The sequence below is a fragment of the Petaurus breviceps genome, unplaced genomic scaffold (assembly GCF_028583685.1).
Source record: "Petaurus breviceps papuanus isolate PSGF00001 unplaced genomic scaffold, PetGlider_PUasm1.0 188, whole genome shotgun sequence".
Lineage (NCBI taxonomy): Eukaryota > Metazoa > Chordata > Mammalia > Diprotodontia > Petauridae > Petaurus > Petaurus breviceps.
Window position 1 is genome coordinate 13,885,093 of NW_027185804.1, and position 18,928 is coordinate 13,904,020.

Genomic DNA, 18,928 nt, shown 5'->3' on the forward strand with positions numbered 1-18,928 from the left:
TCTCTCTCTCTCTCTCTCTCTCTCTCTCTCTCTCTCTGTCTGTCTCTCTCTCTCTCTCTGTCTCTCTCTCTTCTGAGTCTTCTGTGTGATATAGTTTCCCTTTGCAAGACTGCTTATGTGATATTTATTTTTCTGGCCTACTTTGTATACATCCTACAGGCACATAGTAATTTACACATTATCTCCTCTAATAGACTATGAGCTCCCTGATGGTAAGAACCATGCTTTTGCCTTTGTATCTTTTGCATAGCACTCAGCACAGTTCTAGGCATATAGTAATTATGTAAAATAAAGACTATTTGACTGGATGTTAACATAAAGGATTATATTCTTAATTGCTAGGAATCATCTTTGGTGGATTTACATGTTAGTACTGAGGTAGATATTTTTGTAAAAACCTAAATGATTTCTAAATCTCATTCTTCTCAAGCAAAATACACTTCTTATTTGGTGGGGTCTAGTTAATAAAAAAAATTTCTAGCATCCATCAATCAAAAAATAAAAAAAAAACACCAAACAACAACAATCCAGAGTTACTAACTGGGAAGGTGGAGGTAAATTCTCTTCCTAAATACCTTTTCAGGGTTGTGGATTTAAGCAAATTCAGTACAGAGTGTGAGCATAGAGTTGTTTTTGTTTTTAAGAGAGAGGCTTGCTGTTTTAGTAGTTAAAAACTTGTCACTTTTACTAATTATCTGTGTGATGTTTTAGCCAGCCATTTCATCTGCCCTGAATCAAAGTTTCTTTATCTCTAGAATAGGTATAATAAATACCAGCAATCACCTACTATACAGGGTTGTTGTGAAAATCAAGATATAGATATATTGATGATAGCTATAAAGATAGATATAAATACTCACATATTGCTTTTATAATTTATAAGTTATATATGTATACATACATACATGTATACATACATGCATATATAGATAAACTTTGTAAGTATACACACACAAAACTTTGTAAATCACAAAGCATTATATAAATGTGAACTAAGGTTATATTTTATTTTTAGGGGGAAGTGTTTTTAAGTATTGAATGATTATTATGTATCAACAGATTATTCAATTACTGCCATATTCATTCAAAACTTATACCATTAATGAAAGCCAATTAATTTTTCAGTGTTTCCCAAGGAGATTTTAAAAATTGATGAGACACAACCATGCCTGGGTTGTTATGATTCCATTTCCCACACAATTACCTACCAATCCCCCTCTAAATCCTCTGCAAACCCCCAAACAGGACCAAGAGATTGTCAAGGAAATGCTTTGGGAACTGCTATTCTGGAAGTGAGAACTCGGAGTCAGCTGGCTTCATTTGCTGCAGACAACCTTGCTAAAAGTTTAGTAGCTGCATCTTTCCCAGGATTTTTGGGCTAAATCAAATCATTTCTTTTCCCTCTCCTCAGCCCTCTCCTCCCATCCTCATGTTCAGTGTATTGTTTCCATATACAGGCTATTAAGTATTAAAATGTAACAAAACGATTAGAATTTCTTTGCTGATTTCATGAAACTTACCAAGAGGAACTTACCCTAGGGGGTCCCTTCAGTGCCAAGCAAGAACTGTGAAAGCGGTTTTATAGAGGGCCATTTATATATTGTGTAAAGTAACACCCATGGAAAGAGCTGAGTAGAAAGTTGGTAGTTAGGAACTGAGAAACGCTGCTGATTTTATTTCAGGGTATGGTGCACTTTCTTCTAATGTATTAATAAGGAGAGATGGGATTAATGTTTTCCATTATTTTTCCTGAGTGTTGCAGTTTGTCTTTAGGCTAATTGCAATGAAGTAACGCCATGTTAGCATATGTTATTTTGAGGGATCTCCCCAGAGCTCAGGTGTGGAGGGAAGGGATTGGGCATACTGACCAGATAAAAGAGAGCATCCTGTAAACAAAACTAAAAAACAGAACAAAAAAACAAGGCATTCTTCCTCACCATACTCAGTAAGTGATGGTGGGATAAGACTGGAGTATGGAGCTTTGAACTGAAGTGTCTCATTTCAAAAAGAAGAATCACATGGGGATGGACTGAGGATGTGAAGTTCGTCTTAGCCAGAACTCATTCAGAGTTGTAACTATAATTTTCCCTCACTGATCAAATGCCCCTAAATAACCGTGAGACTTGGTGATAGAAAAGAGACTAAGAAATATCATTCTACCAAAGGGAAAGGAAAAGAAATATTTATTAAGTGTCTACTATGTGAAAACCACTGTGGTAAATACTTTACAAATTTTATCTCTTTTGATCCTATTATCTCATTTGACAGAAGAACCAAAAGTTCTGGCTAAGTTTCATCATTTCAGATCCTACTTGGGTGGATAGAATGTTGGACTTTGAATTCAGAAGGCTTGAGTGCAAATCCTCCCCAGACTGTTACTGGCTATATCACCTAGACAAGTGACTTAATATGTCTTGGTCTCAGTTTCCTCATTTACATTAATGATTGATAGTAATATTGCCTACCTGGCAGAGTCATTGTAAGGATCAAATAAATGAGATGACTTGTAATATGCTGGGTAAACTTTAAAGCACTATGCAAAGGCTAGCTATTTAGTGACAAGGAAGGAGTCTATCCTCTTCTGTTGCCAGTTTCTCAGGAGGTCTGTTGGTGCAGCAATGATGAGAGCATAACCACACCATATCTCCTAAGTTCAGGGGCTCCTTGGAGGTAATATGGTGGTTGACCTCTTTTTGTACACTTCTTTGACTGCTTAGAGGGTGTAATTTTTGTCAGCCTGGATGGCCTCTGATTTTCCTCAGGTAGTAATTGATTGTGAGGACTCTTGTATTCAGGGGAAAAAAAAAAAGCCCCACCCCCGCAAAGAAAAGAGCATTAATTTTTATAAAAGGGCATGAATGAATGAGTGGACTGAGATATGACAGCATTTCATGGTAGGTAGTAGGATGGCCCTTTCTTCCTGATCATAGGCTGTATGGTACTGAAGATAGTCTTGCCAGGATTAGTTCCCACACCTGACCTGCCTAATACGCTAGGAGAAGGTATTTCTTTACTATAAAGAGTGGCATGAGGAACACAGTTTAGAAATGAAATAAATTGAGTACCCTACTTGGACTTAATATGGAGGGAAGATTCTGCTATCAGAAAATCATACTCAGAAAAATTTGGTATATGCTATTCTTACTACTACCCTAGATACATTATGTTCCTCAAAGGCAGATACTGTGTGTATGTACACACAAACACACATGCATATACATATACATTATATATGTGTGTGTGTATGTGCATGTGTATTTGTATATCCCTAGGTCTTGTGTAGGATTTTGTATATTGCAGTGTATAATAGCGCATCAATGAATACTGATTAGATGGGATAGGATAAAGGCTAAGATGGACAGCCATGTCCATGAGTTAAGACTCATCATGGGGGAAGCAGTGAACCATGTTCTTCAGGGTGTCTATCCCCACCAAGATTGCCTCATCTCTTGAGGGAAAGAGTAGTTTGATTGTAGTAAGATCAAATTAGTATCAACAATGAATCAGATAATATAAGATGGACTTTAAGAAGAATAATTTAAAAAATACCCTCATGTACTCAAAGTACACATTTCATAAATAAAATATGAGGCAAGTGTCTCTCAACGATAGTTACTGTGCAAAAGACCTAAGGATTTTAGTGGTCTGTCTGCAAACTCTATATAAATAAAGGATATGATAAAGCATCAAAACAGTAACAATCATATAGGCAGAAAAGAGACAATTTTGAAAATTAAAGGAGAGATAGATAAATTGGAAATGAAAAAGATTAGTGAACTGATACAATAAGCTAAATGTTGATTCTTTTAAAAGATTAACAAAATTGATAAACCTTTAGTCAACCCAATCAGAAAAGGGACAATAGAAACTGAAATAAACAAAACGAACAGAATGAGAAGAGAGAAAATAATTATGAAGAGCTACTATATACAATTTGCGTGCCAACAAAACTGAACACACCCTTGAATTAGAGGCTTACTTTTAAAAATATAAAATACCCAAGATAACAGTAAACCAAATAGAGAGATTAAATAGTTTAAGAAAATAGAACTATCAAAGGGGAAAAATGTTTCTGGTCCTAAGACACTTACAAAAAAATTCTATTGTTAAAAGAATAATTAATGCTTGTATTATGCAAATAAATCTCAAAAATTGAGAAATAAAGTATTCTGCCAAATCCATTCATGAGAAAAATGCAGAATCCTAATACCTAAATCAGGGAAGTATAAATTTTAGAAAGAGAATTATAAACCAATGCCATTAATGCATATATATGAAAAACTTTAAAGACATGTGGATAACGATAGCCGCAATACATTCTGTTTAGTATTATGTTAAATGAAAACTAGCAGGGTGGCTAGGTGGCACAGTGAATAGAGCACTGGCCCTGGAGTCAGGAGGACCTGAATTCAAATTTAGCCTCAGATACTTAATACTCACTAGCCATGTGACCTTGGGAAAGTCAACCCTAATTGCCCTACCTTTCCCCCTCCAAAAAGCAAGGAAAAAAATTTAAAAGTAGCATGATGTTCAGGTAGAAAAGGGAATTGATGGTTCCCCTGAACTCTTCACTGGTTATACCATATCTAGAGTATTAGAGAATTTAGCTTTAAATACTATATTTAAAGAAGGACAAATATAAACTAGAATACATTCAGTAGATATGACTAAGGGTGGTTAAAGAAAATGAGAATGTCATATGTGAATGAGATGAAAGAAGATGAATGTTTAATTCAGTCAGTCAGCTAATATTTATTAAGCACCTACTATGTTCAAAGTTAAGTACAACGTGGGCAATGCAAAGAAGGGCATAAAACCAATCTGCTCCCAAAGTGCTTAAAATCTAATGCTGGAGACTTGTAAACCAGTGCTTCTTAAACTTGGCTTGTCACCCCAACAGTAAAAGGTTTCTGAGTGTTCACGGACCAAAAATTAATTAAAAATTAAACACATAATGAATTCAAGGTGTTTCTGACAGTGCTTGCCCCTTTTGCATTGAGCAACTTCACTGCAGCCTTTCTCAACACAAAGTCTGTGCACTTTGCACTGTGCATGCCCTCAGGACATGCAATGCTAACAAAAGCTGCTTAAATCTTAAAAATGTTTAAGAAGGCTGGATGTAAACAACTATGTAAAAATAAGATAGATACAGGATAAAATGGAAGTAACAAATGGTGTCTGTTGCAGGCAGAGAAGAAGATAGATAACAAACATTTATTAAATACCTACTATGTGCCAGGTATTTTTCCAAGTACTTTACAAATATTATTTTTTTTCTCTGAACAATTTTTAGAATTAGGTGCCCGTATTGTCTCCATTTCATAGATAAGGCAACTGAGGCAAACAGAAGTTAAGTGACTTGCCTAGGGTCATACAGCTTTTGCATGTCAAAGAATAGATTTGAACTCAGATCTTCCAAAGACACTATCCACTGTGGGGCAAGGGGAAAGTACTTGTAGTGTATTAATTTGAGAACTGGAGTGATCTTTAAGATAAAGTGTTTTCTGGGGCATGGTATAGAAAATTCAGGTGTGACCTTGCTAAGAATAAAAAGATTTAGTAATTTACTTACTGGACGGACCACTTATTATTATTCTCTAGTTTTCTTCCACCAAATTATATTTAGTTTATGGTTTAACATGCTGGGGTGGCAGAGAGAGAAAAGGAGCATGAAGAAGGAAAATAGAGGAAAAAAGGAAAGAATATTTTTGCCCCTAAAAAACAATAAAGGTAGGCATCAGCTCTCTCCGGCACAGTGACTAGTGGTAAAGGGATGCTGGAATTCCTGGGCCATGTGGAACAAAGAGAGCGAAATTGCTAGGGAAAGCCCAAAGACTGGGAAGACTGGAACTGAGAGGGGATATTAACCCATTTTCCATGAAAGAAGTTTCAGCTTTGCCCATATTGTAGATCCTTGTATTTTTATATGAGTTTATTCCTTAGCTACTAGACACAAGACCAAATCCTATTTATGTCCTTATCTGTTTGGTTGGAATTAATGTTTGTGTTCAAAATCTTTATCACTTGCCTTAGTTGCTACCTGACTTGAATATCCTAGAAGTGAACCACGTTCTGATAATTCACGGACTGATCTGGGCAGTGACATAAACCATGTGGTTATTATTTGTTAGTCTCTCAGAGGGTAACAGATCCATCTGTCCTTGAGCAACATGTGGATTGTATATATTCCAAAATTATTACTTGATTTGCTAGATCTTGCTTTTTCATCTCTAATTGAATCATCTAATAATAATTAGGTAATTATTTTCATTTCTAAATCTTCTGTTATCTTATTCTTTGCTTTTTCTCACTTTAATTTTTTTTTCTGTTGCAAATTAGAGCCATGCTCCCTATATTGGGGCAATAATCTTTTCATTAAAAATCGCTGTCTTTATTGCCTAATATGTCCTTGCTTCCCTTATGTCATATATTCTTTTCAAAATTTTTTCATATTCTTCACCTAATTTAAATATCAGATCATCTGATAAAACCTACCCAGTTGCTAAGTGTCCCATTTATTAGCTTATTTTTCTAATTTTATATCTTCCTTGTGATCGAATCCTAATAAAGCTGACCCCAGCCCCAATATTCTAACTTTCTTATAGACCCCACTGTGCAGCAGGTCCACTCCATCTACCTTGTCACTCATCCCCCCCTCCACTCTCAGTATCTTAACTTTTTCACATATGCCTTATTGCTCACTAGAACAACAGGTATACCTAAGAACTCATCTTTCTCACAGAACAGCAGGTGTGTCCATCAGATGGGATCCTAGCCACTGGCCCTAGACCCATTTCTCATATTTCCCATAGAAGCAGCAGGTGTGTCCATGCACTCAACCACAACCACATCCATCTGGTCTCAGACAGGGCCACAATAATCAGTCAATCAGAGAGCAGCACCACCAGGATGCCAAAGCAGGTTGTGGACCCCAAAACAATAGAAGGGACTTTCTCTAGGTAGGCATCTGTGCAGTAATAGTAAAGAACTGATCTAGAAAGGCTTATTATAATCTAATTATCATACATACATACATACCCCCCAAATGTTTTTTTCTGTATGCATTATGGGTAACCACATGTCCAGTTTCACTTAGGCTGGGACCTCTCCATATTATCTAATACCTTAATAAACCCATCCTGCCTTTTAAATATTCATAGTTACTGTTATGTAATTTTATCTTTACCCTATAAAAATCCATCTTACATTCTCTGAAGTTGCTGGTTCCTGTTGGAACTTAACCTTCTCAATTAGAGTTGTCAATCTCAATAAATGTCTATACTTGGATTGGAGGTGTTCTGACTCTGAATTCTTTGAGACAGTTTCACCACAACACATCATGAAACCACCACAGTTGTTTGCATCCTTGGGTGGGCAGAGCTTAAACCTCAACAGTTTTTGGTGTCCCTGGGAGGGCAGAGCCTAAATCTCAACCCTTGAATCAAGCTCTAGATTGTCTTTCCTATAACTGCATGGTGGCTATCTCTCTACTGATAATTCATTTTAACTATTCAAATGCTGTCCCTTGTGTTTTAAAATTAGTTCTCTTCATAACTTTATAAATGAATTGATTAAAACAAATTATTCATTCAAGCTTTTATAATTCACAAATCACAATCTCCCTACCATTTTCGTATAATCCATGTGTATACCTAGGGTGATAAGCAATCAAAGGGGTTACTTTTTCAGAACTATTTCCCTCCCATTGGTTTTTTTTTTCCCTCTAAAAGGCAAAGATATAGTACTAAAGGGGAAAAATAAAAGAGAGGTGGAAGATGAGGAGTCTGAGAAAATCAGGTTAAATGACAGGATTTAAGCCTGGCTCTTTGTGATTCTAGTTCTAGCATTTTATTCAAGCAAATGAGCATTTATTGTGCACTTTTTAAATGCGCCAATACTGTTGAAGTACTGTGATTGGAAGAAAAGCAAAACCATGTCCCCGCCATCAAAAAGTTGATATTGCTACGGAGGAATCAACAAACAAACACCTAGGTACATTCGGGATAGAAGGGCTGTATCTAAGGACCCTGGATTGTCTTAAGCCTAGGAAAATTACAGCAAAAATCCCTTGGTTATATCAAGAAAACTAAGATACTGGAGAATTTTGACCTATTTTGCCAGTGTGGGGCGAGGGTGGGAAGGAGAAACCTAACAACTACCTATCCTAACTCTACTCTTTGAAATGCCTCCTAAATTCTAAAGATATCTCATCTGTCATAGTCATACATTTATTGTCTTTGTCTTTCCTATTTTCTCTCCTTAAAAAGCATGAGAACTTTATCTAGAAAGGAGTCGAATATTGCAAAAGTAAAAGACTTAATAATAATGATAAAATTGCATACTAGGAGATGCTTTGAAAGTCATTTCCTTGGCCTGGGGGTTAGAAACTGCATTTTCCCCAAAATATTCTTGTCTTTAGGCATAAACTTTTCTAGTTTTCCATAGGGGATCAGATCTATATTAATTAAAAATAGAAGTAGGAAGATTTAATTAAAAAGAAAGATCTTTTTAAGAGGCATCACCTGGCTCCTCCATTTCTAGCCAATGAATCATACACATAAATAATGATTGAGGATTGAATATGGTGATTTGTCTTAGCCATTTTTCTCTGGATCAACTTTTAAATAGAATTGTTGGCTCTTGGTGACAAATGCTTGAATGTGAACCAAAGAACTCTGCAAACACAATGTTTGGAGTATCTCCATACTTAGTGTTCATATGCATATCCTTTCTCTTTTGACTTAGCATACTTCTAAGGAAACATGGGTATTCACATAAAGGACTGAAATAGTGCAATCATTTCTATTCTCTGTATCAATAGAGGCGGAACCTCGAGTAAAGACCTTCTTCGTGCATGTTTTTCTGTAGGTATCAAGAAACAACTAGAGAGCTAGCCTCAGTTTTTCTGTTTGGAAGAGAGAGTTGCCACCAAGGAGGATTGGTCTATTTTAGGGAAAAGATGATGGCTCAAATGCTAAACTCTTGGCAGCAAGGTTATGTTGCAGTAAGGAGAAAAAAGAGGAGCTAAGAAAGAAGTGAATGATGGTAAAGGAAGAAGATTCCTTCTGGTGATGTCCCTTTAAATCTCAACTTGTAGATATTGGGGCCATGCTTCCTTCACCTCACTCTTTTATACTCTGGCAGCTCTAAGAAACACCTCTCTGTGAAAGAAAACTTCAGCACTCTGCGGCAGGCTAGCTCAGTCTGGGAACATTCTCAGTCAGTCTACTAGCATTTATTAAGTGTCTAATATGTTCCAAGCACTGTACTAAGAACTGGGGGTGGAAAAGCAAAAGAAATTCCCTGATATCAGGGAGCTTTCAGTTTAATGAGTTGAGTCACTGAGATCTTGAAAGAACAGCCCCAGATATTTGATTCTGAGATTGTTTCCCTAGGTACCTTGCCTAGGAGATTCATTGTGACTTAGGAAGTAGGCAGCTCGTATAGCAATCATCTTTCCATGAATGATTGATATAGTCATTCAATTGGGTGAGGAGGGGAAGTTGATATGGAGTGAAAGAATTTCCTGATTTCTTCTTCTGTAACTTGGGAGTCACAAGAGAGAAGCAGAGACTGAAGTTTCACCCTGAGGGATGAGTGTGAAGATTTGCAGCCATTTCTACTACTTCTGGTATTGCTGTGCTTTTACTAATGAAACTGTCTTGCCTGTGGTTACAACATGAAGTCTAAGTGATTTGTTAACAAGATGTTGGACCTGAAAGAATAAGAATTTCCAGTGGCTAAGAGTATATAAATCAGTGACCAAATGTGGCATCTAGGGAATGATTGAGAAAGCAGATCTTGAGGTATGTACATGTACATGTGTGTTTTCAGGCACCACACTTTATTATTATTTAATCTTGAACTTAACACCATATAAAATATAAATATGAAAGAACAAACAAATAGACAAAAAGTATGTCACGTGACACTCTGAAACTCTATTATGTTTAACAAATCACATCGTAAATTCAACATGTAATTTCCAAAGCTGTCAGATGAGTTTTAGGAAGGACTTACCTGGGGTGGAGCCAAGATGGTAGAGAGAAGGCAGGAAGTTGCCTGAGCTCTCCACTGTTTCCCACAGAAACAGGGACAAATCAAGCCTCTAAAGAGATTCTGGAGCAACAGAACCCACAAAAAGACAGAGTGAAATAATTTTCTAGCTTGAGATAACTTAGGGGGACTTCAGGAAAGGTGTGTTTCACTTGGATAAAAGGGGAGCACAGCCTAGTGCAGAGGGTGTCTGGTCAAGCAAGCAGGAGGCTCTTAGCAACTAAGGCCTCTCATTCCTGGCTCAGAAGACCAGTGGCACAGTAGGCCAGCTGTAAGACCTCACCAAGAAGGCAAATTGAGAGCCCTAGAACCCTGGCACAACAGGCACCACTAGGTCAGACCTCCCCTAGCACCATGGGCAAGCTACAAACACCTGACATACCAGCGTGGAAAGTCAATGACCCTACCCCTGGCCCCAAGCATAAGGAGCTGGAGATAGTGCTCCATATGCCCCAGAAGAAGAGCACAACATTAAAAGTCATGAAATAGGCTAAAAATGAGTAAGAAACAAAAAAGCCTTTACAATAGAAAGGTACTATTGTTACAGGGAAGATCAAAATAATACTCTGAAGAGAACAGCATTGTCAAAATACCTACATGTGAAGCCTCAAAAGGGAATATGTAGTGGTCTCAGGGCCAAAAAAAACCTCTTGGAAGAGCTCAAAAAGGATTTTAAAAATCAAATAAAAGAGGGGCAGGTAGGTGACACAGTGAACAGTGCACTGGCCCTGGAATCAGAAGGACCCAATTTCAAATCCGGCCTCAGACACTTAACACAAAAAACTAGCCATGTGACCTTGCGCAAACACAAAAAACTATCCATGTGACCTTGGGCAAGTCACTTAACCCCAATTGCCCCCCCCCCAAAGAAAAAAAATCAAATAAAAGTGGTAGAAAAAAATGGAAAAAAGAAATGCGAGTTATTCAGGAAAATTATGAAAAAAAAAAGAATCAACAACTTTGAAAAAGAAGCACAAAAATTGACTGAAGAAAACAACTTCTTTAAGAGTAGAATTGGCCCAATGGAAAAGGAGGTACAAAAGCTAACTGAAGAAAATAATTCCTTAAAAATTAGAATTTGACAAGTGGAAGTTTATGACTATCAGACATCAAGAATCAGTTAAAACAAAATCAAAAGAATGAAAACAAATATAGAAGAAATGTAAAATACCTCACTGGAAAAATAACTGACTTGGAAAGTAGATCCCTTAGATATAATTTAAGAATTATTGGTCTACTTGAGAGTAATGATCAAAAAGGAGGCTGGATAGTATCTTTAAGAAATTTGCAAGGAAAACTGCCCTGATATCCTAGAACTAGAGGGTAAAATAGTCATTGAAAGAATCCATCAATCACCTCCTGAAAGAGATCCCAAATTGAAAACTCCAAGGAATATTGTAGCCAAATTCCAGAATTACCAGGTAAATTAAAAATACTGCAAGCAGCCAAAAAGAAATAATTCAAATATAAAGGAACCAAATGGAGGATCACACAGGACTTAGAAGCTTCTATCTTAAAGGATCTGAGAGCTTGGAATATGATATTCCAGAAAGAAAAGGAGCTTGGATTATAACCCAGAATCAACTACCCAGCAAAATTGAGCATAATCTTTCAGGTGTTAAGATGGATATTCAATGAAATTCAAACTTTCATGATGAAAAGACCAGACAAAGAAAAAATAAAATAGATCTACTTAAAAGAGATAAGGACAGAAACTATATCTTGCTAAAAGTTATAGATAATGAAGCAATAACAATACTGAACACATATATATATATATATATACCATGTAGTATAGCATCCAAGTTCTTACAGAAGTTAAGAGAGTTCCAAGAAGAAACAGATATCAAATCTATGCTAGTGGAGGAAACCTCCGCCTCTCACTCTCAGAACTTGATAAATCTAACCACAAAATAATCAAAAAAGAAGTTAAGGGAGTGAATAGAATTTTAGAAAAGTTAGATATGGTAGACTTCTGCAGAAAATTGAATGGAGAAAGAAAGGAAGATATCTTTTTTCTCAGCAGTTTATGGTACCTATGCAAAATTTGGCCATGTTTTAGGGCACAAAAACCTCATGGTAAAGTGCAAGAAGGCAAAAATATTAAATGCATCTTTTTCAGATCATGATGTAATAAAAATTACATGTAATAAAGGGCCATGGAAAGAAAGACTAAAATTAATTGGACACTAAATAATCTAATACTAAAAAATGAGTAGGTAAACAAATCATGGAAACGGTCAATAATTTCATTACAGAGAATGAAAATAATGTAATAACATGGCAAAATTTATGGTATGCAGCCAAAGCATTTTTTTAGGGGAAGTTTTATATCTGTAAATACTTACATGAAGAAAACAGAGAAAGAGAGAGTAATTAATTGGGTATGCAACTAAAAAAGCTTTTCAAAGAACAAATTAAAATCCCCAATTAAATACCAAATTTGAAATTCTGATAATCAAAGGAGATTAATAACATGGAAAGTAAGAAATCTATTGAACTACTAAATAAAACTAAGAGTTGATTTTATGAAAAAAAGCAACAAAATAGATAAACCTTTGGTTAATTTCATTAGAAACAGAAAAAAGAAAACCAAATTAACAGTATCAAAAATGAAAATTGTGAGTTCATCTCCAATGAAGAGTAAATTAAAACAATAAATAAGAACTGTTTTGTCCAGTTCTCTGCCAATAAAACTGACAATCTAAGTGAAGTGGACGCATATTTACAAAAAAAAAATTACACAGAGTAACAAAAGAGGAAATCAAATGCTTAAATAATCCCATTTTAGAAAAAAAGAAATTGAACAAGCCATCAATGAACTCTGAAAGAAAAGATCTTCAGGACCAGATGAATTTACAAGTGAACCCTACAAAATCTTTAAAGATCATTTATTTCTAATACCATAAAAACTACTTGGAAAAACAGATGAAGAAGGAGTCTTACCAAATTCTTTTTATGACAAAAATACAGTGCTGATACCTAAACCAGGAAAAATAAAATCAGAGAAAGAGAATTTTAGACTAGTTTCTGAAATGAATATTGACACAAACATTTTAATTAAAAATATTAACCAAGAGATTACAACAATTTTTCACTAGGATAATACATTATGACCAGGCGGGATTTATAACCAGCTATGCATGGCTGGTTCAATATTAGGAAAAGTATAAGCAGAATTGAAGATATCAATAACTATATTAGATATAAAACTGTATTATAAAGTGGAAATCATCAAAATTATTTGGTGTTGGCTAAGAAATAGAGGGGTGGATCATTGGAATAGGTTAAGTAATCAAGACACAGTCATAAATTACTATAGTAATTTACTATTTGATGAGCCCCAGAACTATAGTTTCTGGGATAAGAACTCACTATTTGACAAAAACTTCTAAGAAAACTGGAAAATAGTATGACAGAAATTAGGCATAGACCAAGATCTCACATCGATTCCTGGAGTGGACTTTACTGCTCCTTGGGGCTCTGGAATTATTCAGAGAAGCTGTAGTAGTTTCAGGTGACACAAATTTCAAAATTAAACTATTAAAGGGTTAAAGAAAGTAGATTTTGACAGAGAGGGGGTGCTCCTTTTTTAAAGGGGTTGGTAGGCCAAATAAGTTTCAGAATCTTTCAAAATGGGTACATCATTCAGACATAAAGGGTGCTACCATAAACAACTCAGGAGAGCAAGGAATCATTTTCCTGTCAGATTTATGGAGAAGTGAAGAATTTATGATCAAACAAGAGATAAGCACATTATGAAATGCAAAATGGAAAATTTTTTTATATTAAATTAAAAATAAGTTTTTTTACACACACAAAAAAACAATACAACCAAGTTAAGAAGGAAATCAGAAAGCTGGGACACAATAATTTTAGCCAATGTTAATTAATGATAAAGGCTTCATTTCTCAAATATATAGAAAACTGAGTCAAATTATGAGTATAAGTCATGCCCCACTTGAAAAATAATAAAAGGATATAAATAGGCAGTTTTTAGATAAAGCAAATAAATATCTATAATCATATAAAATATCTATGATAGTCATATCAAAAAATACTTAAAATCACTATTTATTAGAGAAAATTAAAACAACTATGAATTACCACCTCACATCTTTCAGAATGACTGATATTACAAAAAGGAAAAATGATAAATATTGGAGAAGATGTGGGAAAATTGGAACACTAATGCATTATTGGTGAAGTTGTGAACTGTACCAATCATTTTGAAGAGCAATTTGGAACTATGCCCAAAGAGGCATAAAACCGTGCATACTCTTTGATTCAGCAATTCTGTTATTAGGTCTGTATCACAAAGAGATGGTAAAAAAGAGAAGGACTCACATGTACAAAAGTATTTATAGCAGTTCTTTTTGTGTTGGCAAACAATTGGAAAATTTTGGGGTGCCTGTCATTGGTTGAACAAGTTGTATATGAATGTAATGGAATACTATTGTGCTATCAGAAACCATGAGTACGTGGATTTCAGAAAAAAAAACCTGTAAATATTTAAATGAACTGATGCTGAGTGAAGTAAGCAGAACCAGGAGAACATTATACTCAGTGATAACAACACTGTGTGATGATAAGCTATAACAGACTTGGGTCTTCTAAGCAATACAATGATCCAAGACAATTCAAAAAGACTTGTGATGGAAAAATCCTGACCACACCCAGAGAAAGAACTATGTTGTCTAAATGAGGTTTGAAGCATACTACTTTCACTTTGTTTTTGTTTTTTCTTTCTCATGGTTTTTTTCCCTTTTTTTCTGAGTCTTTTTTCACATGACTAAATAAAATTTTTCATTTTTCAAAAGCTTTATTAACTTCTATTTACATTATTAATTTCCACCTGATTTTGAGTTACAAATTTTCTCCCCATTTTTCCCCTACCCACCACCCCAGAATAGCAGTCCCACAGGATATCCCCTACTCCAATCTGCTGTCTCCCATATCTTCTCCCATACCCCCTTAGACTTTTCCAGTAGGGCATGGTGGATCTCTATGCCCCAGTGCCTGCATATATTCTTTTCTAATTACATGTAAGATAGTATTAATAATAGTATATACGTATGTATAATTTTAAACATTTGATTTTAAAACTTTGAATTCCAGATTCATTTCCTTCCTTCCTTGTCACCCACCCTTAATGGGAAGATAAGCAATTCAGTATAGATTGTACATGTGTACTTAATGGAAAACATTAACATAGTAGATATATTGTAAAAGACTGACTATATTTCCCTCCCTCCTATCCCACCATCCACTTGTTCTATTCTGTACTTTGATCCAGTCCCTTTTCAAAAGTGAGTGCTTCCAACTTCCCTCCCCCCAAGCCTGTCCTCACTACCATCATCTCCCCTTCCCCCTACTGTCCAGTAGGGTAAGATACCCTATTTAGTGTGTATTTCATTCCCTCCCCCAGCCAAATTCAGTGAGCATAAGGTTGACCCGTTCCCTTTTGCCTTCCTATTTTCCCCTCCATTATAACCCTTATCCCTTGCCTCTTCTTTATGAGATAGTTTACCCCAATCTGTCTCTCTCCATCTCCTCTCATTATATTCTTCTCTCACCTCTTAATTTCCCCTTTTAAGTATCATCCCTTCCTATTAAATTGGTCCTGTGCCCTATCTCTATGTATACCTGTAAGCATATATACACACATTGACACATGTATTCATATGCCCGAATACCCTCCAAAATAGACATATGTTCCCTTCAACTATTTTCATACTGAGAAAAGTTTCATCAATTGCAATTATCATTTTTCCATGTAGGGATGTTAATAGTTCAACTTTGATCCATGGCTTATGATTTCTTTTCCCTGTTTACCTTCTCAAGCTTCTGTTGCTTCTTGTATCTGGATGTCAAATTTTCTATTCAACTCTTTTTTTTTTTCATTAAGAATGCTTGAAAGTCCTCTATTCCACTCAATATCTGTATTTTTCCCTGAAAGATGATACTCAGTTTTTTTGGGTAGGTGATTCTTGGTTTTAATCCCAGCTGCTCTGCCCTCCAGAATATCTTATTGCAGGCCCTTCGATCCCTCAGTGTAGAAGCTGCCAGATCCTATGTTATCATGATTGCGTTTCCACAGTATTCACATTGTTTCTTCCTGGGTGCTTGTAATATTCTCCCCTTGATCTGGGAAGTCTGGAATCTAGATATAATATTCCTAGGAGTTTTCTTTTTGGGATCTTTTTCAGGAGGTGATCAGTGGATTCTTCCAACCTCTATTTTGCTCTCTGGTTTTAAAACATCAGGGCAATTTTCCTTGAAAATTTCTTGGAGGATGATTTCTAGGTTCTTTTCTTGATTATGGCTTTCAGGTAGTCCAATAATTTTTAAATTTTCTCTCCTGGATTTATTTTCCAGGTCAGTGGTTTTTCCCATGAGATATTTCACATTGTCTTCTATTCTTTCATTTGTTTGGATCTGTTTAACATCATCTTGATTTCTCTTAAAGTCACTAGCTGCCCTTTGCTCCAATCTAAATCCAAGGGAACAGCTCTCCTCATTGAGCTTTTGAGATTCTTTTTCCATCTGGAAAATTTGGTTTTTCAAGGCATTTCTCTCCTCATTGCCTTTTTGAACCTCTTTTGCCAATTGAGTCAGTCTGTTTTTTTTTTAAGGTGTGATTTTCCTCAGTAAGGCTGTTGACTCTCATTTCATAATTTTCTTACATTGTTCTCATTTCTCTTCCCAATTTTTCCTCCACTTCTTTTATCTGCTTCTTAAGGTCCTCTATGGCCTGTAACTAGCTTGTATTTTCCTTTGAAGCTTTTGGTGCAGGAGTTCTGACTTCACTGTCTTCCTCCTGTTCCATGCTTTGCTCCTTTTTGTCCCCAAAATATGAGTCTCATGTTGGAGTCTTCTGTCTGTTTTGTTTCCTTTGTCTGGTCATGTCGCCCCTCAATCACTTGACCCCTGGGCTTTTTGCCACAGTAGGATTCTGCCACCAGACAGGGGAGCTTTTGTCCCAAACGTTGGGGTTTTCTCGGTGGCCGGAGTTATTAGTTGGGTTCCCTCTCTGAGGCCTCCACATGCTCTGGCAAGCTGGTCAGGCACCCCAGGACCTCCACCCTAGACTGCAATCCAGATCCAAACAGGTTAAAACAAGAGCGATTAGCTCTCAGAGTGGTCTCTTGGTCCCCCTACACTCTGCAGGCCAGGAGCTGAAGCTGTACTGTGGTGCTGTGTGGCATCTCAGTGGCTTCTTGCCCTGGGGGCAAAAGCTGATGCACTACTGGTCCAAAATCCAGACTGCACTGACCTTTCACTTCGTCCTTCACATCTATGTGTTGATAAATCTGGGAATGGCCACAGCTGCTGCTGATCTGGAGTCCCTCTGGCTGGTGGCTGGTCAGGCCTGCCCTGGGGCTAAAACCTCCTTCATGGCTGGCCTGGGCTTGGCTCCCAGAGTGCTGCCCTGGCCACTTGCTGCTGGCCTGCCGGGCTGTCCTCAGCGGGAGGTTAGCTTCTCTGTGTCATTTTGTGGGTTCTGCAGCTCCAAAGTTTGTTTAGAGTCCCCTTTTACATGGATTGGGGAAGGTGGAAGCTGGAGCCCTGTGGAGGTCCTGCTTCTGCTCCACCATCTTGACTCTGCCCCAAATACAAATATTTTTAACATGATTGCACATGTATAACCTATATCAGATTGGTTGCTGTTTTGGGGAGGGGAGAGAGCAGAGAAGGAGAAAAATTTGTAGTTTAGAAACTTTCAAAGATGAATGTTGAAAACTGTATTTACATGTAATTCAAAAAATACTTTTAAGCTTAAAAAAAGGAAGGAAGGATTGTCCCCCTGTTACACTTACAACATTCTCCCTATCTGGAATTCCTTCCTCTTTCTGTTCATTTGCACTAGGTTCTATTCCAGGCTCTCTCACTTAGAATTTGTGACCTCTCTAAGGCTTAATTTTCCAGGCTATATATTGGCAATAAGTAATATTTATTTTACATATTTCACAGGGTAGTTGTGTGAATCAAATGAGGAACTGTACATAAGTATATATTCAGTCAGTCAACAAGCATTTATTTAACACTTATTATATGCCAATAATTTTGCTTAGTATTGGGTATATAAAGACAGGTAAAGAAAAATAATTCCTCCTCTCAAACCCCTTCCTATACCTAATTCACCTCATCTCCTCCAAGAAACCTTCCCAAAAAACACAGTCCTCAGTCAACATAGTCTGCTTCATCTTTATTACTGGATTGTTTTTTGTTCATTCTTCACATTTAACACATTAATGTCTTGTATTGTTAATTCTTTGTTTTTCTATTGATCTTTTTCTCCATTATTTTATTGTAAGCTTTAGAAAATGATTGAAACAAACAATTTTCATTCTGAAAGATGACATTGAATTGAATTTTTCTACTTACTTATGTTTACAAAGTAAGAAAATGAAAGAACAGGATCAAGATCTGGGAAGTGCCCCCATGTACCTCACACTGAAATATCCCAATTGAAACATATGTGATAGAGTAGTAGTTTCTGGAATGGTACCTTTGGAAACAGAAACTAAGAAAGTAATGACATAGTTCACTCTTGATGCTGTTTACTTTAACAGATGTTAAACCAGTAACAGGTGAATAAAGGAATGTGGACCATATACCAGAGAGAGTGAAATCACAGATGCTTCTGTACAGTTGAATACGTTCTGTTCTTGGGCATGGTTGGGGAATCGGGTCTTCTGGTTAATTAAATATTCAGATTAATAGAGTTAATAAAATTGGCTCATGAATCATCAAAGATTAGAATTCCATAAACTGTACCTAAACTTAAATCCATACCAAACATAATCACATATTTCTTTTGTGATTCAGGAAGTATTTCAGTATCTCACCATTCCTCAAGTTCATGATT

General features: G+C 36.2%; 1 protein-coding gene across 1 annotated transcript in view; it reads right to left on the minus strand.

Moving 5' to 3' along the window:
* SVIP (small VCP interacting protein) overlaps positions 1-18,501 on the minus strand; it is a 226,689-nt gene extending 208,188 nt beyond the window's left edge. The window contains exon 1 of the mRNA XM_069090900.1: positions 18,498-18,501. The gene's annotated coding sequence lies outside the window, so the exon portion shown is untranslated. The remainder of the gene's footprint in view (positions 1-18,497) is intronic.
* Between the last annotated feature and the right edge of the window lie 427 nt (positions 18,502-18,928).